General features: G+C 36.6%; 1 long non-coding RNA gene and 1 pseudogene across 1 annotated transcript; one reads left to right on the top strand and one right to left on the bottom strand.

The window, feature by feature from the left end:
* Positions 1–21,426, bottom strand: part of LOC125244376 — a 326,898-nt pseudogene that overhangs the window by 26,052 nt on the left and 279,420 nt on the right.
* On the top strand, positions 1,749–3,044 carry LOC125246367. The gene is made up of 3 exons (XR_007179814.1): positions 1,749–2,237; positions 2,477–2,684; positions 2,991–3,044. It is a non-coding gene; the product is annotated as an uncharacterized LOC125246367 (long non-coding RNA).

The raw sequence follows: 21,426 nt of genomic DNA, 5'->3' as shown, positions 1-21,426 counted from the left end.
ATTCACCGCATGACAACGATCACGTGTGTTTCGTGTTTATTTTCACGCCTTCAGTTCCACGAATGCTTACAAATCTGTATTTTTATAACAGTTAAAGCTCTTTTCATGAAGTCACGATGTTATTGTGTCATGTTTATCAAAATAAAACTGATAAGAAACGTAGACCCCACAACATTGGTATTTAAATAATATATTATGCTTATATTGAACTTTATTCTTGTAAAAACAGATGCTGTAAGTGTAAGCCTCTTCAGTTCCACTCATGCTCATACACGCACTTTCAAAACAGTAGCCTACAATTCATATTTCATGTCGTTTTCATCTTTTTTTTTACATTATTGTTATTTGATTCATTTGTTTATAAAGATTTTGTGTATAGGTTTATTTTGGACTTTCATACAAACTTTTACAGTATTAAGCATAAGTTTACAGCAAACGCCACATGATCAGCCATGACTGACGTAAATGCAGCAAACTACGGGAACCACAGCGTGTCCGACTTCACGTCTCCGTTTTCAGCTCCTCCCCGCCTGCACGCGGCTAATCTCGCCGATCGGTTACATCCAGCCGCAGCCGATGTCGAACACACCTTTGCACTTGGACCATTGTGCGGCCCACTGGGAAAAAAGTTTGAGAACCACTGGTGTATATTCTTTGAGGTCAAGGTGCTGTGCATTGTGGTAATTGATGCAACATGACGTCACTTCCAAAGGACCAATGAACATGTCTGACCAATTTCATGGAATGTGAAAATGAATCTCATTGAATAAATAACCTTTAAATTAAACTGGTCATCAGCGCAATTCAACTGGTTTGGTAATAGCAAAAGAAAATAGAATGAAGTGATCTCCAAAAAATAAGTACTTTTTGACTGTAAATAAAATTGTAAGGAGTAAAAAGTACCCTTTTTTTCTCAAAAAATGTAATCAAGTAAAAGTAAAAGTATTGATTTTTAAATGTACTCAAGTAAAGTAAAAATACCCAAAAATAATACTTAAGTACAGTAATCAGGTAAAATTACTCAAGTACTTTACACCTCTGAGATACACCTGATTTCCAAAACCCAAAGGCACTTTTAAGAGCCAACCTCTGTCTATCTTCATCATTTTCTATCTCTATCTCTCACAACCTCTCTGTCCATCTATATTTCTATCCATCTCTTCAATCTCTATCTGTTATCTATCTCAATTTCTCTATTTCTCAATTTTTCCTCTCTTTCTGTCTTTGTCTACTTGTCTGTCTTATCTGTCTCTGTCTGTCTGTATCTGTCTGTGTTGCAATGGCCACCAGACATATCCTTGACTCACAGGACCAAGAGGGGAGACGCATGGCTCTTGAACTGAAACATGACCACGTTCTAGCTGAAGCCAGGGTTAGAGGTTTTATACACCTCAATCATTTTATACATACATAACATACAGATGGGGGACAAATTGAAGTAAAAACATAATGAATGTGGAAGGATGAGTGTATTAGATTTCAGACAGGTATATTGCATGATGCAGTTTAGCAATTAACATCCTATCATGCTCTGTGGCATATGTAAATGAGGGCATATATTTTGGAAGAATGGAGCTCCATCCCCCTGAGTTACAGAGACTTCTATGCCAAGGCTCATTCAAGCCGTAAACACCTTACTAACACACTATGTTGTGTTTTCTTTTCACTAGTTACATTTCTTTTGTTTCCAGTACGTTTAACATAATCAGTCTTACAAGAAATATTCACTCCAACACAGAGAGCAGCTGTGGAGAGGAAATGGTCAGGCTCTGGAGGAGACCCTCCACGGACCTCCAAAAGGGTCTTTGTAGGTCGTGGCAAGCCGAGGGGAAGGCGAGGAGGGCGACACCAAGCCTCAGCTACAGGTTATATGTGAATTATTTGACGTTTGTTGGAATTTATTATGTAAATGGTGGACCAACTGAAATTAGAGCACTGTAATTGATTGTTGAGAATTTAAAATACTCCGATATCCAAAAAGACATTAAAAAGTTCATAAACCTTTTTGTGGCACTATTATAGAAGACATTACCAAGTACTTAACAGAAATATGTCTGATTTTAAAAATTGTTCAGTATATACAGTTGGTTAAAAAAAAAAGAAAGAACATGATTGCAGTTATAGCCTAACCTGTTGTTATTTTTCTGTGTTTTACAGTCACACACCCCCGGTTGAGTGTTCCCTGTCATCCAGCGTGGAGGTTCCCTCAGAAATACTGAATCCTCAAGAGGAATTTGGTAAATAACAGTGATGAATTTAAGTTTAAATCTAAAATTCATGTAAATTAAAGTACTTAAAGACAAAACCCTTAGAAAAAACTGACAGTGCAGTAGATGGATTAAGAACACAATGTAGTAAAGATTTGGTCCAGTTTGATACTGAATTATGAAGGTTTATTCAAAATATTGATCAGTTGACTTTAATTGGTCCTCATCTAAATCGTCCTTTACAGCTTTATTTTGTATTTTCTTTACAGAGAAAAATATGGAGAGGCTCTCAAACATTTTGGCATCATGTCCTTCTGCTGAGCCTCAAAGAAGCTTTGCCTCATCATGGTCTTTTCGGCAGCAGAAAGCCTCAGAGCGCTGGAAAGAGGCAAGACCATACCACCTACAATGCCTTATCGCAAAGGAGGCTCTTGGTCATCCCTCGTGTTGCCTTTGCCACGAGCCTGCTGTTATCAGGTTGGTTTTCAGTAATATTAAACTTGAATTACCCAGGGTCAGTTTGCTGAGAATTAATGCTCAGTGCTTTATAAGCTAAGATGCATGTCTTGTGGAATGGTAGAAAACTTGGATACCCAGATGAAAACCACATTAATGAGAAAAGTAAATATAGGAACGTTGTGCTGTGAGGTGATAGTGCTAAACACTGAGCTACTGTGCAGTCCTATAAAATCAGATCAGAACTAATCAAAGTAAATTTGAAATAAATTATTCGCCTGAAATAATGTATTATATTAGAATGTTTTTGTTTTTTTCTCTCTCTAGGTGCAGAGAGTGTCTTCCTGAGGATTGGTTCTGTGGGGACTGTGATGTATTGCATCTCAAAAAACAGCCTCTCCACAACAGGGAAAGTGTGATTCATGTTTTTTTTGAAGCCATTCCTCCAACTTCATGCATCATTAAAGGAGATGGTGGATATTGAACTTGTGAGCAAGGTACGTTCTCATGAAAGTCCTAATTTTGCTGTTCATGCGTGTCAGCAGCCAGTTACAGATAATCTAAATTAGTGGTTTTCTTTCTTTTTTCCAGCTTGCATTTTGCCAACTGTGTCTCACTTGAGTAGCCACATACTAGAGGGGCTGACTGTAACTTGACCCTTTGATGGATGTTCTGAAACTTTCAGTGTAAAAACATCATTTTCATCTCATATTTCCAGATATCACAGAAGCTGGAATGTCACTCAGATAGCACCGGTTCATCTATGTGAAGTTGTAGAATAGTCTTCTGCAGGTGAGGGAGCACATGTTGGTGAAGGTGTACCTGAAGAAATTGATGTGGTTAATGTAGGCCAAAGTAAGAATGGAGTGCAAGATGCCTACACAGTATGAAAAAAAATATGCATGAATACAGAAATAAATGTACATATTTGTAGTAATCAAATCCCCTCAGTCTGTTGACAGCAATGAAATGAGCTTTAAGTGTCAATTTACAGCAGATCTGAAGACATCAGCATAATAAATGAGGTGAAAACAGGAACTATTGACATGAAATAAAGAGTGTGAGATAATCTGCTGATGATCTGAATGTCTTGTTGAATGAGTGTTGATAGTTTGAGCATCATCAATACTTTATTCTGAGTGTTTGCTGTTAGAAACTGATTATTGGAGTCAGGATATATGAGAAAATCCTATAAACTGCTCTAGTGAAAGACAATACTGTTATTTCTCACAATATGACATTAATAACACAAAAACCAACACACACTCACCATCACCAACCACTAAAGATGAATAACTACAGCAATATGATAGATATGAACTGAAAGTTTGATTTTCTAATAAGTACATTGATTGCAGTAGTGAAATTAGGCCAGAAGAGACAATGATCACAAAACCTTTCGAAATAAAGAGCAGCACAAAGTAGAGTTAATAATACAGAATCATCTCATATTTAAGATATCAAAACAGTGTTCAGTATTAGGTTCATAGTTTGTCCAGTATAGGCTACATGTAGATTAGAGAGGAAGAATTAAAGTGTGAACTCAATGTAAATGAAATACACTAAAATGAGTTTTCAGAAATGTAAGAGTCTGAGGAGTGAAAGGTTTCCTCAGATGAACTGCAGTAAGTGAAGATTAAAGAGCTTTTTAGCTGAAGATGATTTAAGTTTTATCTGCTTTGTATCGTCGTGACCAATAAAAAAGTGTTTTTATTGTTATGACCGTCTTCTGTGAGACTTTCCTTAAACTGAGCCTCAAGACAGAAGCACAAGAGAGTCTTCTCCATCATTGCTGAAGATCTTCAGCCTGCGGCGGTGAGAACTTTATGATTGAAGTAGATCTGACTATCCTGACCCTACCTGAATAATCACAGGGTTAAAGCTGAATGATAAAAAGACACAGTGACTCTATTTCTTATATATATATTATTAAATACAGGTCAAAATAACTGATTCATTTTTTGCATGAAATATATCTGTTACACTAAATGATGATGGCACATTAAAACATTTTGTTTTCACAAAAGTACTTTAAAACATTAAAATAGACACATTTCATTTAGTGGGTTTTCAATGTAAAATCACTTTTGTCCATTTCATTTGATGCAGACACTACAGTTTGATTTCTGGACTTTAACCCTATAAAAACAAACACAGTAACTGATTTATTTTTGATTTGGGCAGATCTCCTCCTCCAGCCAGTCTGCAGTTCAGTCAACAAAGCCCCGCCCACTGCAATTCACTTAATGAAGCTCCTCCCATAGCAGTCACATCATCAGTAAAGCTCCTCCCAATGCAGTTGATCAATAAATGCTGAAATATTCCCATCAGACGAGCACTGAAGCATCAGGAAGAGCTGAAAACTGCAAAGAACATGAGTGATCCAGAACCCTGCAGAATGAAACACACTGAAGATACTGAAGAACAAAGAGGTTGGTGTTTATTCTTCATTCATTCATGATGCTGAACAACATTCATGTTAGAAAGATTCAAGCACTTCTCCACATTTAGAGAAACAGTTGAACTATGATACATAATGTTCATTTTAAATACTCGGTTTGAGAAACCTTCATATTGATTGTCAACGTCAGATCAAACTAAATATTTTACATTTGTTTCATATCTGGTTCACAGTTTGCAGGAATGTTACCAGAATTTAGGCATTTTCAATATAGTTTTCAACATTGTTATTTTTTTTAGGAATAAACTGTAAACACCAAAATGTACGAAGTAAATGATCTTTCCAGAATGGCTGACAGGGTTGTGAGTGTAACTTGAGCAAAATCTCTTCTTACAGTAACTTTGGTAACAGGGTTGATGAATGCAGTCATTAATTTGTGTAAAAACTGAGACAATGGATTGAGATTATTTTCTTGTCCTCCCATCATGCTGTAGAAAAGAGCCCAGATGATGTCACTTCCTGGGTGTTTTTGAAAGGAGGAAAATCATCTCAGAAGTAACAGGGTTGAGTGAATCATGTAGGACACTGATAATAACACATTTAAAGATGCAGTCAGTCTTGATTTTGAGCATGTGAACTTTCTACAGAGACGGCAACGGTCAAGATAGGACATGATATATTTTCTTTAAAACAGAAATCTTCTTTCTTTAAAACATAAATAAGAAATAATAATCACCCCAAAATCTACTCTACTTTACTGCAAAATTCACATGATCTTGTGTTTCTGGTGTCCCACATTCACATGTGTATGAATGGAAGTCAGAGGAAGGAAAAGTCTAGCGTGAACGGCCCCTAATAGTTACACAGTTTTAGGAAAATAAATTAAATACTACAGAAATATGCTCTAATGTTTCAAATTAAAATAAATTGTGTAAGACTTTATTTTCCTGCTAAAACAAAAGCTGAGATCAAACACCCTGCAATAAAACAACAAAACACCCCCTGGAGAGAAGATATTTTCTCCTTGTTTATCTGTGCAAAATAAAGTGTTATACTTGATTCATTCTGGACTCTGCATCAAAATGATCTGAATATTTTAAAGCAGTTGTCTATCACAACAAGCCTCAATTTTATGACCTTTCACTTCATATTTCTCTCTTTAAATTATTTTGATGTACTGAAAATTAAATGAATATTTTTTCTCTCATTTCAGACCTGATGGAAGAAAGCGAGGAGAGTGAAGAACTAAAGACATTTCTAAAGAAAAGAGCCAAGAAATCTTTCACCTGCACTCAGTGTGGAAAAAGTTACTCAACCAAACAACATCTTTAGGATCACATGAGAGTTCATACAGGAGAGAAGCCATTCACATGTGATCAGTGTGGGAAGAGCTACAGTCAATCATCACACCTTAAAGCACACATGAGGATCCACACTGGAGTGAGACCGTTCACGTGTCATCAATGTGACAAAACATTTTGTGTGGAATCAACCTTCAAGAAACACCTTCAAGTTCATACAAAGGAGAAGCCACATTCATGTTCTGTGTGTGGAAAGAGTTTTTCACAGCTGCATTATTTACATAAACATGAGAAAACACACACTGGTGTGAGAGAGTACATGTGCTTTGAGTGTGAGAAGACTTTTACTATAGCAAACCATTTAAAACAGCACCAGAGAATTCACACTGGAGAAAAACCTTACAAGTGTTCACACTGTGACAAGAGATTCCGTCAGTCATCATCTCTGAAAACACATGAGAGGATCCACACTGGAGAAAAACCTTACAAGTGTTCACACTGTGACAAGAGATTCAATCAGTCATCACATCTGAAAACACATGAGAGGATCCACAGCAGAGAGACGCCGCACACGTGTGATCAGTGAGGAAAGAGTTTCTCTTTTAAAAATCACCTGAAGATACACACGAAAATCCATGCAGTGAAGGGCCACATCACCACAGTCTGAAATCATGATAAGAAGTTCATCTTATGTGCTGATAAAAAATGTCTCTTCTGTGTAAGTTAGATACACCCAAATCTCTCCTCTCTACCTATAGTTGGTGCTGTTGCTCTGTGGCTGCTGTTGAATTATCCAGGTTGTGGATGAGGAGCGACCCCGAAATGCCTCATTCATTCATTCATTCATTCATAGTTAGCCATTTATCAATATGTGCTCTTGTCTGTACTTGTGTGAAACGTCATCAGTCGCTGCCCAAGTACAGTTCCAATTCAAAGTTCACATCAAGCCAAGTACAGTTCAAATCCTTGGATGTGTTCTCAATCCGCCCCTTTTATCAAGGATGCATCGAGAGGTGACTTGAGACAGCCAGGTGCATTGTGCACTGACCAGCAAGTGTCATTAGTAAAGCAGAAAATTCTGCTGTCTACCAAAAAATCCTGAAGGACAATGTCCGGCCATCTGTTCGTGACCTCAAGCTGAAGTGAACTTGGGATCTGCAGCAGGACAGTGATCCAAAACACACCAGCAAGTCCTCCTCTGAATGGCTGAAGAAAAACAAAATGAAGACTTTGGAGTGGCCTAGTCAATGTCCTGACCTCAATCCTATTGAGATGCTGTGGCATGACCTTAAAAAGGCAGTTCACGCTCTAAAAACCCTCCAATGCGGCTGAATTAAAACAATTCTGAAAAGATGAGTGGGCCAAAAATCCTCCACAGCGTTGTAACAGACTCATTGCAAGTTATCATAAACGCTTGATTGCAGTTGTTGCTGCTAGGGGTGGCCCAACCAGTTATTAGGTTTAGGGGGCAAACACTTTTTCACACAGGGCCATTTGTGTTTGGATTTGGATTTAGTTTTCCCTTTATAATAAAAACCTTCATTTAAATACTGCATGTTGTGTTTATTTGTGTTATCTTTGATTAATACTTAAATTAGTTTGATGATCTAAAACATTAAAGTAAAAAAACATTAAAAAATCAGGAAGGGAGCAAGCACTTTTTTCACACCACTGTATGTGTGTGTGCAAGATTGTCCTTTTAAGTCGTTTTGAGTGCGGGAGCACTTAATTGCACTAAACGACTTAATTGTACTTGTTGAAAATATTGAGGAACAGCACTGTCCTGTGACAAAGTCCAAGGCAAAATAATTCCACCAGGTTGGATATTTCCACAAGGATAAAAAAAACAATTACAGACAAAAACAGGGAGTGAGAATGGCGCAATCGTGTTTAATTATCCAAAGAGAGCATTTTGAGTGTTGCTCCAGAACGCCGGTAAGTCCACTTCTTTTATGGGAAATGTCATGATCCTGATTACATCATAGGGATTCCCTGATGCGTTGTGGTGGAACTATCGCAAGACAAAAAAAGGAGCTCCTTAAAATAGTTTAAAACATTTCATAAATGCATTCATTCATTCATTCATTCAAGTGTAGGAAGATTTAGAAGTACTAGAAAGTTTTAAAATGCCCTCTCTGAGCACTGGCAGCTAATAGCGTCAGCGTTCACTCGTAAGTCATGGACTTCTCCTGTGTTGAATGAAGAAACGAATCACAAACTTGCATGGTTAGTGTGACTCTTGTAGTAGGGAAGAGTTCTTTCTCTCTTCTAGGTAAGCACATGGGGTGCAGGTTGAGGCTTGGCCAGGAAGCACCCTGCAGATGTGGAGTGTTGGCCGGAGGAGGCAAGAGAGGGAGGGGGAGCTGTGTGTCACTATTTAAAGTCTGGGAGAAGTTACACCTCTTAGGGTCAACCTGATCAATAAGTGAGAAATTCCTCTGTGGGGGAGTTTATGGCTCTTGTTTTTAAGCATGATTAAACTGGGCCTGGGATTGTGTTCATTTATACTCCAGTTAATACAGCAAACACAAACTGCATCCTATGAGGAAGTTATACATGAAAGTGTAAGTCATGAAATGAGCATTAATTTGATTGGAGACACAATATATGTGAGGTTACATGAACTAGTAGTTCGAACATAAGACATGCATAAAAAAATACAAAACAAAAGACACTTTACAAGACAGTTATAATCATACGCACAATGTCCTGGGGTGCATGTTCATTTATAGAACAATTTGTCTATAAATTGAGGCAGAAGAGTGTTTTTACAGGCTTTGTGTCTTCCCTATTGCCTAGTGATTCAAAGTTAGTTTAATGCCTACAAAAATGACTGGTTTGGACTACAACAAGCTTCTTCCTGGGTTGGTGACATCATAAACCCTGTAAAACACGCCCCCGGGAACACGCAACAAAGTGGGCGAGGCCATGTGGCGCAGCATAATGGAAGCAGAAGAGTTGTGTACACCAGACGCGAGTGGCGCAACAAAAGATACAGAACCCATTATAATCTGTGATATTTTCTACACTGGATGCGACGCTGAAGACAGTTTCCAGAAACTACATGAGTTCAATGCTGTATTTGCTGCTGTTTATTGGCTTCAAACTGTAAGTACGTTTTAAGGTTTGTACATGTCTTTTAAACATATTGTTCTGTTGCTATTTTTGGTTGCATCAAGGACGTAAACAAAGACCAATGTGTTTTTGCTCTGCTAGCCAGTTAGCTAAATTCTACAAACACCAACAAACTTCTATGTTCACTGACAAACAGTTGTTCATGCTATAAATTAAACACTACCTTTACAAAAATGTGACTACTCAGTCATGTATTCGGCTACAGTAAAGCTTTAATCAGGATAAAACTGTATATTGAAAGCTAACAAACAGCAGTGACAGCATATCCTAAGTCAAGTCAAGTCAAGTCACCTTTATTTATATAGTGCTTTTTACAATGCAGATTGTGTCAAAGCAACTTTACATTGATAACTGGTACATAATTTTGGCTGCACAGCAGCTCTTAAAGAATAGTGTCAATGCAGGCAGATCAGAATAAATGTCAAGAATACTGTTGAATATCAAATGTCAAGTGTCCCCAACTAAGCAAGCCAAAGGCGACAGCGGCAAGGAACCCAAACTCCATCAGGTGGCAAACAAGTGGAAAATAGGTGTTAAATGGAGAAAAAAACCTTGGAAGAAACCAGGCTTAGTCGGGGGCCAGTTCTCCTCTGGCGAACAGTGCTTTGTTACAATCAGGTTGCTATCATAAGTCTGATAGGATCGCAACAATCAAAGTGTTTATTTCAGTTCCATCCAGTTGAGGATCGTATTCATCACGCCGGTATGGACGGTTTGTTGAGGAACTGTGCCACTGGCTGTCGTGTCGATGAGGCCTTCACAATGGATGAGCTAAATGAAATGCCATTCATAAACGTCCTTTAAAAGCAGCGATTGCAGAGGTTCTGCCTGACCCTCTTCATCTGGGTCTGATTCGGCTCAATTTGATACAGCAATATAGACGCCATTATTTACATTTCCACTGAAGCACATGTAACGGCTCTGGTAACAACGAATGGTTAGGGGCGTGGCGTTTCCGGACACTTCAGCGAATCACGATACACTGGGCCAGCTACCAACCTGCTAACCAATCTGAGCACATTGAGTATGTTGGAGGGAGTGGCTTCATAGAAGCAGGAAGTCAAACGAGCCATTCAAATGACATTGGAAAAAGAGGTGTAGAATAAAGGTAAAATATATGGAAAATACAGCTTTTTAAAAAAAACAAAGCATTAAGACATGTTAAACTGTGCCCCCAAAACACAATCAAGCCTAGAAAAAAAAAAAACACTGAACCACCCTTTTAAAACGTCTTAAAAATGCACATATGTACACCAGGGAAATCTAAATTTTCTAGGGGACCCTGCCCAAGTACTCCCCAAACAAACAACATTTTCTGACCAGGGTAATTATGAAACCCTGCGTACGCCCAGCTTGTATTCTGTCTAATGAAATCTGAGGTAAACGTGTTTTTCTACAAATGTGCGCACTTTTGGACTAAAAGTTTGTATGTGTTTGCACTGTGATCAAAAATAAATGGGGCCAAACACGACTGAATGTAAAGGTTTGTGTCTCGTTATTCTGTTAATAGCTGACTATTGATTTTGCATTTCTATCAGAAATTAAGAATTATTAGTGTCATTGTAGATAGTGTTGCAAATATCTAAGCTATCTAATACTTCAAATCTCAAGGTTAAATCTTTTTAGATTTTTTTTTTTAAAAATGTTTAAAAAATAGTATATAGCTCCACTGTAGTTAACAAATTCTCAAAAAACAAAACTTTTCAAAACATCCCTTCTTCTGTTTTTTTTTACCCTGTATATATATATATATATATATATATATATATATATACACACACACACAGAGTGCGATTTGTGAAAAAATAAATAAATAAATAATTATATATAATTATTATTATTATTAAACATTGTTTTTACCATATTTGTCACTGTTTTAATTTTATTATACAAAAAATATTTCAATGCACTTCTGTGATTGTAGACAATGCATGACTTTTATTTTGGAGTGATGACATGATGTCATAAGACTGCGCCGCGCTCCTGCATCTACTGTGATTCTGCTAAAGAAAGGTTCGTTTTAAGAATTTAAGCTGTTTTAATCAACAGAAACAATTTTGTAGTTTTTATAGTTTTACCTATGGAAGCATATGTGTAGCAATATTCAATTTGAAATGTAATGTGCAAAATGGCAATGCAATATGTAAAATGGCAATGCATTTCTGTTTAAATTTACATTTTCCATTCCATATATGCAATGTTTGGAGCAAAATGATAATTCAAATTCAATAATAGAATTTACATTTGCCATTTCCTACACTATGTTTAACAAATAATTTAAACATATATTTTAATGCTTTATAAGTTGCAAAATTAAAATGAAAATGTATTAAAGAAATGATTATATATGTTTAACACGGTCAAGCCAAAATTGTAGCAAAATGATCATTTAAATGTTATTTTTCTTAATTGCATTTACACTCACAGTGCGATTGCATTTTCATTAAATGCCCCGCAATGAAGTAGCAAAATTCAATGTGGATTTGAAAATGCATTTCCAGCCGATCAAGTCCCCGCCCCGCCCTGTCAATCACTTCATTAAGGCGGGGCCAGGTGTTGGAAACATGGCGGCAGCAGAGTTATGAAGAGCGAGGCATAAACTGGCAGATGATGCTGATCAAGAACAGAGAAATGTCAATGTTCCTGCAGATGATGCGCTTCTGTCAGTCATAGAGCCAGTACGTTATTAGAAATATAGATATTTATGGTTAGGCGTCTCGCAGTGAACGCGCCTGATGCTCGTGAGGTGAGCGCGCTCGCGCAGCTCGAAGTGCTGAAACAGACGCGTCGAGTGAGCGGTGCTTTACAACAGGTTCCTTTACTCATAGAAATAATCTTAAACAAGATGTCCGAGATTATTGCTTGCTCTATCAGTATGATGTCTGTTTTTCTCTGTTTATCGTTCTGATTGTTTATGCATCATTTATAATAATAAAACTATAGTCCATCTGGATGCTAATGTGTTGTTTATAATAATAATAATAATAATAATTTCTATTCGAAAAAATAATGTTTAAACCTCTCTTTCACACACTAGAAAGCACCCCATCCAGCCCATCTCTAATGCTCCTAAAATTCACTCAGGTGATATCTTGTCTCTCTGGACAGCTACACAGAGTCATTCTTCTCGGTCTGAGCAATGAGTTTTTGTCTTTTTTAAATCTTTTTTTTTTTTTTCTTCTTCTATGAAAATTTCATTTTCAGCCATCATGCCACAAAACTCCAGTTCCAGCACATCCCAAAGGCACTACTGGATTTGTAAAACTGAATGTTTCAAGATGTTGGAAATACAACATTTGATAGAAAACACTATCAGTTAAAAATAAAAATCACATCAATTACCACTTTTCCAGCAGATGGCGGCAAAGGACCATTTATTGACTCATTTAAGACATTTCCTGTAATATTTTTTTCATGTTTCGCTTTTGAATAAATATTAAACATTATGAAATCAATTGGTTTAAAAATAAACGTTGTCAAGGTGATGTATGAAGTACTCACAAAGTCTCATGAAAAACAATAACTTTTCTTGAGCATGAATTACACAGAAAGTGCTCTCCCTTTATACTCACAGCAGCTGTCAGTCAGTGCAGCTCAAGATCAATGAATTCAGCACACTTGTGAAAACTCTTATTTTGTTCAATGAATCTGTGCATAATAAATCCTTAATTTACAGTGTGTTGATGCTTTAGTATTTAAGTGACTATATTCTGATTATAAACTAAGTATTACACTATTAAAGCTGTTAAAGCTACCACAGGACATTAAAGATAGCGACACACCAACAAGTGATATTTCACCAAAGTTTTCCAGCTAGTTTGTATTATTGCGGACATTCTAAAGAACGCTTCATGCATATGGTCCATTAAAGGGCCCAAACTGTGCTAAGAAAATATCCTCAACATTATCACCTGTTCACATGTGCTTTAGTGTGTGAAAGATGGGTTTAGACATGACCAGTTATTTTTGGGAATATAAATTATTATTACTATTATTATTATTATTATTATTACAAATAACACTCATTAGCATCCAGATAGACTACACATCGTTTTATGAATTAAATGATGCATAAACCATAATCGGAACGATAAAAAGAGAAAAATAGACAACATGCTGATAGAGCAAGCAATAATCTCGGACATCTTGTTTAAGATTATTTCTATGAGTAAAGGAACCTGTTGTAAAGCACCGCTCACTCAACGCGTCTGTTTCAGCCCCGCCTTAATGAAGTGATTGACGGGGCGGGGCGGGGCGGGGCGGGGCAGGAACTTGATCGGCTGGAAATGCATTTTCAAATCCACATTGAATTTTGCTACTTCATTGCGGGGCATTTAATGAAAATGCAATCGCACTGTGAGTGTAAATGCAATTAAGAAAAATAACTTTTAAATGATCATTTTGCTACAATTTTGGCTTGACCGTGTTAAACATATATAATCATTTCTTTAATACATTTTCATTTTAATTTTGCAACTTATAAAGCATTAAAATATATGTTTAAATTATTTGTTAAACGTAGTGTAGGAAATGGCAAATGTAAATTCTATTATTGAATTTGAATTATCATTTTGCTCCAAACATTGCATATATGGAATGGAAAATGTAAATTTAAACAGAAATGCATTGCCATTTTACATATTGCATTGCCATTTTGCATATTACATTTCAAATTGAATATTGCTACACATATGCTTCCATATTTACCAGCAATGTTAAAATAGTTAATTTACTATCTAATGTAACATTGTGATTCTTTATCTAACTGTAATGAAGGATATTTGTGTGAGTAAAGCTCATATCCACTGATGAGAAACAGTAAACCTGCGTCTCATTTCTCTCTCTCTCTCTCTCTAATATATATATATATATATATATATAATCAGGGCTTGACATTAATTTTTTTGCTCACCAGCCACTGTGGCTAGTGGTTTTCCAAAGTTACTAGCCACTCAGCATTTTCACTGGCCACAATTTTGCTGTTGAGAAATTACATTTTATATGATTAAAGTTGACTTAGGCATGCTTAAATTACTTGATTTTGAGTAATTTTACTTGATTTACAAGATTTAAAACCCTTTCAAAATTTCAAATGCAGAGTGACCACCCAAATCAAGACTACATTGTATATCGGCTGGTATGTACAGGTGGCCAAGGGGTGGGCAATATGAGCATATGAGAAATTTTAGTTATTTTTGTTAGGCTATCTAAAAAGAACAAAGAAGCAAATTACAAATACAAAAAAATATATATATTTTTTCAGATACATAGGTTTATTTAACATGTATACATTTTAGTGGTGGGCATAGATTAATTTTTTTAATCTAGATTAATTTTGGAATTAATCTAGATTAATCTAGATTAAAATGGCTCATTTGAATTCTGCCGAAGACATTCAGAATAAGTGAGATACCCAAATTGTCCCTGCGTCCCAATGTCCGTACTATCCATCCTAAATAGTATGTGAGATTAAAATAAGTGTGTCCCAAAGTATAGTATGTTGAAAAGAGTATGCCAAAAGTCCCCGGATGGTCTACTACTTCCGGTAGATTTTCGAAGTGTGGATCCGTGCACACTATAGAGGCTAATATTGCCCACAACCCATTGCACGTTGGACGAGGATTCAGTTCAGAACTACAAACGAGTAAAAAGTGTTAAAAAACTACAAAACATGGCAAATATGCACGATCGACGCTGAGAGGTTGTTTGAGTGACTAATAATCAGTTCAAACTGATAGAAAATATTTATTTAATGTTATATGTGTTATTTTTTATCTGCAAATACCAATGTGGACTTTTATAAAGATCTGATTGGCCATTAACTTTTAAATGCATCATTATGCATTAATATGAGGACAGTTCTCCACATGAAAGACTCGCGACTGCAGATCAACGTGCTGCATTTCTCTCCGATACGGTAGGAAATTAGCTAAATGAAATGTGGAGGATGTAAGATGATTGACAGGGCAGTTTACGGTGACTGGATGCGGCAGAGAGCAAAGACGCAATTGTATGACGTGATAGTATGTCCCAAAGCTTGTCTACTCTTTTGCTACACACTCAAAAGTAAGTACCTTTTGTTCACAGAAAGAGTGCATACTTTTAGGGTGTAGTATAAGTAGGCGAATTGGGACGCAGCAAATGACTAAAAGTAATCTGCCATTTTGTCCGACAAAGCAGATAGGAGTTAGAAGATTAACCTAGGTGGAGTTAAACTTTTGTATATTATATTTTGTATATTGACATCTTTCCGCGTTTGAAACAAGCGGGAAGGAAGTCAACCGGAAGTTGAAGTCGGCCGCGTGCCGCCATCTTGTAGCAGAACTTCACTTGCGTTAGCATCCCATTGACTCCCATTCATTTTGGCGTCACTTTGACAGCGAATAACTTTACATCTGAGGCGTTTAAAGACTCCATTTGTCCATTATTTATTTCTAAAGATACACGACAATGTATAAAGGGCTCCATTACCTTCTATGTTACATTATGGCCCCGTAGAAACAGTTTTTGTAAAAATAGGCTAACGATTGCGTCATAACCACTCGACTCTCTGTCGCACAGTAGAGAAATTACCGTACAGACAGGAGGAGAAGCTCGCAGGCAATCGGGGAGACGTCAAGAGAGAAGCCCATAGATATAGAGTCCATAAAAGCAACGGGACAAAATATTTCAACAACGTTTTTGGGGAATTGGAAATAATTCGGTATGTGGCAAGTGAATACATATGAAGTAGCTTTTATCCACGAACTTTAATAATTTATCTACTTCATTAAATAATGAAGTATGGGTAACGGCCGGTATATTGACGGGGAATGGAGAAATTATCAGGAAATTATACAGGCAGTGTAAGAAAAATCTCAATGTCAATCGCGGTTAACGTTCCTTTATTTATTTACAGATCTTATTACAGTAATACTTTTTTTTAAAAATCCTGATCCCCTCTCTAGCTACATTCGTCGTGGGGAAGAAAAGTGAGAGGCCATGGGGTGGATGGCTAGGGTGATACATGAATGGCACGGAGGGGAGAAAGAAGGGTGGGGGGAGAAAGAGCAGTGACTATTGAACAGTGTTATGTCTACCAATGTGAACATGTATTAAACTAAAGACAAAAGGCACATACACAACCCCAAAACAATTTAACAATCCTCAACATGCTGAGAGGTTTAATCCAGCATCACCCCTACTGGATTAAGACTCTCAAGCCTTCAGCTAAATTATTTAAAAAAAATATCATTACCCCTAGGTGATAAATGAACTTCGTCCCTTAGAAACAGTTGAGGCTTGTTAAATACAATTTGAGGGTGATGCACAATACCCCCCTGCATTCCCAAGACAAAGGTAGCCATGACACTGTTCACCCATTTACGGGACTTGTCAATTTTCCCCGGAAGGCCCGATCTCCACCGACGTCTCTGGGTGATGTCAGACAGCACAATGGTCATCTGAGGGAAACGCCGATAGAGATGTTGCAGATCCTGCTTCATCGCTGCGACGAGATCGATGCTCTTCCTGCATCCCAAGTCGTTCCCGCCGCAGTGAATCAGCAGGACATCCGGGGCTGCTCTTCCTCTGAGGGACCGGTAGAAGAAAGGAAGGAGTCCGTGCCATCGAAGTCCCCCCCAGCCAAACCAGTAAACCTTGGCCGCTAGGCCAAGATTGGCCCCCATGGTCTCTCTGGCCCTCTCTTCCCCACGACGAATGTAGCTACTCCCGATGATCCAAATCACTGGACCTGTTAATAGCATACAGCAATCACAATCAAAACACTGTTTTGTCAGTATGAGTAAACAGATTTTAACACACAAGTAACTTGTCTCTGGCCATTGATTTATTTATATCCAAACAAAACAGGAAAAAAAGTCTATGCAAATATACAATAAAACACAAATTAATTGCTCTTATCTGTTCATTGAAATAATAATAACAATATAGGTATTACACAAGGTTAATTTATTATTTTATTCTCTCTTACAGTGTTGCTTTCCATATTTTATACTATATATTCTAAATGATACTATATTAATATGGCTTACCTTTGTTGGTAGCGTAGTTAGCCATGGTTTCAGTTTTTTTTCTTTCTTCTTTTTCTGGTGTTAGCAGAAGAAAAGTTTGTATTTTTACCTATGAGGAAAGAAAAATGAAAAGGGCAACCATTAGTTATAGATGTTATTGATGACATTCGTTTTTGTCCATTTATTATCTATATGTTATTTAACAGGCCAAAGCAGACGCTTTTGTCCAAGCGATTTACTGAATAACTTTTTTATATGACTGATTCGTCCATTTCTCTTGCGATGTAGATGTGTAGATAACAGTTAACGCCATTTTGTGGTTATATTCGGCGCCCATTAACGTTATACAACATCATGTGCATCAAAAATTAAATTATATTTAAAATATTCGATCCCTGGGCTGTTAAATAACTATTGGGTATGAATTCATATCAGTTCTTGAACATAATTTTACATAACTTCTTAATAGTATGCATTAACTTAATATGGCGTACTGGCGTTACATTTTAAAATACTATACAAAATAATTAATCAGAATACTTACTCCTGCTCACTCACGCCAAAGAACTCCCCACTCAAGCTCGCCGTCTCTGCAAGATTAACGATGGCAGTTTGCACGCACAGCTACTAGAAGATTTACATCTGTCAGACAGGTTGCTGACGTCATCAAGCTTAGTTTGAGTCTGCGCGTCAGAAACGGAAGTGCTAAAAATCGCTAAAAATGGGCTTCACTTGTCTCAATTGAGTTCCAATGGGGTCGCTGTGTCCATTTCTTTTACTGTCTATGGTCACGAGTTACGGTTCCCCATAGCGGTAAACACAGAGTCTCGTTCCCTGTTCTCAGGGAACCATGATTACATGTGTAACCTGAGACGTTTTCAATATAAATGTATTCTGAAATATTGTTTATCGCTTAATAATAAATAGTTTAACACTTATTTTTTCTCAAAATATGTTCAAAAGAATGTTTATTATAATATTAGAGAATAAAATGTTTTAAAATGTTGTTAAAGGCATTGCCAACAAGAATTCTGTTTTCGGTGAATGTATACCCTAAACTGGCAAAGTATTCTGTGGGATACAAACATTAAAATCAAAATTAAGTCATCAAGTTTTATTATTTTTGTCCCAATAAGATGGAAAATAGCAATCAATTAATTTATTTTTGGGGTTAAGTAATTTGAGCGACAACTGGACAAACTGCAATGGTCTTTACTAATTCAATAAAAGAGAGCCATTAAAATCACAGAGCACAGACTGTATCAGTATTTTACAAAGATAAAGAATATTTACAAATCAAAACAAAATAACTATTTACAAATAAAAACAATAAACTATATATATTGCGTGTGGCACTTATTCCAGCAGCAAATGCCTTTTCTGCTTTGAATCGGTGGAACCCCTCAGCTTTTTTGAGAATAAGAATGGTAATCTATAATCAAGGAAAAACACTCATTACAATTGTATCACATATTATAAATTGTGCATTAAATGTAGAATTGATAACTGTATAATGCACTCAAATTTAAAATATATATCATTAGCTCATAAATTAGTATTATCTTCTTCACAAAACATACCATACCTCAGGTGTCATGACTTACATGCATAAGAAGGGCTTGATAAGTCTGATTTTTGCAATTCCAAAACATGATATACTTTGTCAAAGATACCCTCAGTCTATGCCAAACAACAATGCAGATATTTCACTTATCAGTGTTTCAAATAAATCCACCATTACATTCCAATTTCAGATTATAATAAATAAGATATTGAGAAACTGGTGAAAAAGTACTATGAAGCTATAAAAATAAGTAATTGTGGTATATTATTGTACCTGTTCTAAGTCAAAGACAGAAATCCGGAGGTTGCACAGAGTTTTCAATTTGGGTGCATAATTCGGATTCTTGTTTAAAAATATTCTTTGAGACTTAACTGCTCCAGACATGAGGTCACGATGGATTTTCTACAAAAGAAAAAAGTTGTTTTACAGCACAATAGTAGTATTTATCAATTTGCTAAATATGTTCATCTTGATTGTGTCATACAGCATATATGTGCCATTTTATTTTTAAAGGCTGTCATAACAATTACCATGATTTCTTCATCTTTCACCACTGTGTCGACCAAAAGCCCGTCTTTCAAAGCTGTGAGGGTGCTGTAAGGTATAAATACATTACAAATAGTTTAGTGACCTTTTGTTTTCTGTTGCTAACCTTTGAAAGGAAAATGGCTGTTCTTGATCACCTCCACAGCCGAAGGGTGTTTCTTTGCAAATAGTTGAAGGGTCTATGCCAGCGCAATCGGTGTGTAACCATTTGTTGCACAGGTCACACTGAACCCACTGCATAAGTTTGATGTGTGGATCCAGAGTTCTGAAAACATAAACATTATTGTAATTTTAAAAGCAGCACAATTCATTTACAACATGACTACAACTTTTTTCCTGTCTTTTGATAAACACAGGCTTTTATGTCCTGGGCCATGCAGGAGTTGGTCATGCATCTTTCATCTTTTCTATATATCATTCATATGTTTTTAAAATAATTAATGTTTTTATAATACACCTGATACGGATTACAAATGTATTACCTCAGAATCTCCATGTCATTCCTTTCTATAGAATGGTAGATCCTCATTGAATCGTAAATGCGCACTTGTTTCGCAGGGACATCGAAAACCTGAGAAATGAGAAAAGTTACAGTCAGCATATCTAGACACTGTACAGCACTACAGTTTCTTGCAGACATTACCCAGAGTATAAAGTGGTTTCCTAGTTCTGGTGTGTTACCCCCAACAATTCTTGGGAGCAGGAACATTTGAGCATTCTACCGGGAAAAACACACACACATGTATATATGAAGAGTTTGGTTCTGAAATGCAATAACTCCATTTTGATTAATTTGAGTAAAAAGGTGTTTTCTTTACAAAGAAAGTGGCAAGATGAAAACAACTATTTTCTGTTTAAAGGGGTGGTTCAGTGTTTTTTTCTAGGCTTGATTGTGTTTTTGGGGCACAGTTTAACATGTCTTAATGCTTCGTTTTTTTAAAAAAAGCTGTATTTTTCATATATTTTACCTTTATTCTACACCTCTGTATCCACTGTCATATGAACGGCTCATTTGACTTCCTGCTTCTATGAAGCCACTCCCTCCAAAATACGCAATGAGCTCAGATTGGTTAGCAGGCCCAGTGTATCCAGAGCCATCGTGATTCGATGAAGCATCTGGAAACGCCTCGCCCCTTACCATTTTAGTTGTTACCGGTTACGTGGGCTTTGGTGAAAATGTAAATAATGGCGTCTATATTGCTGTATCAAATTGAGCCCGAATCAGACCCAGATGAAGAAGGTCAATCGCAATCACTGCTTTTAAAGGACGTTTATGAATGGTATTTTTTTATTAGTATTGTGTCAAAGTGTTTAGATATTCTGTCACTGCTGTTTGTTAGCTTTCAATATACAGTTTTATCCTGATTAACTCCCTGAGGTCTGATAACGCACCGGCGCGTTTTCAGGTTTTTTTTCACATTGCAGCAAAACAGGCTTAAAATACTCCGTCATTTTTTGTCATAGAGACATAAGTAATATATCAATTGAAACTATAGAGTATCTTCTTTTATTTGTATACACTCAGAGTAAAAACACAATGTTGTGCTTTTTGCAAAGTAAAGAAAACTAAAATGATGCATGATTTGTCCTCTCCCTCTGAACAAAGTTTAATGTGATAGTTCTCAGAAAATGAACTATAACTTAAGTCTAATTTTTTTGTGATTAGTATTCACTATGTTTTAAGAAACATTGAAATGTAAGGTTTTACATCATATAAGTCATATCGAAAACAAAAAGAGAGCCATGTCAGAAGTCCGTGATTTAGCTCATTATCCTCTAATGCGGCCACGCCCACGGAGCCAGC

The sequence above is a fragment of the Megalobrama amblycephala genome, linkage group LG14 (genome assembly GCF_018812025.1).
Source record: "Megalobrama amblycephala isolate DHTTF-2021 linkage group LG14, ASM1881202v1, whole genome shotgun sequence".
Taxonomy (NCBI): domain Eukaryota; kingdom Metazoa; phylum Chordata; class Actinopteri; order Cypriniformes; family Xenocyprididae; genus Megalobrama; species Megalobrama amblycephala.
Note: the sequence above shows the minus strand (reverse complement) of the source record. Positions and strands in the feature narration are given on the sequence as shown.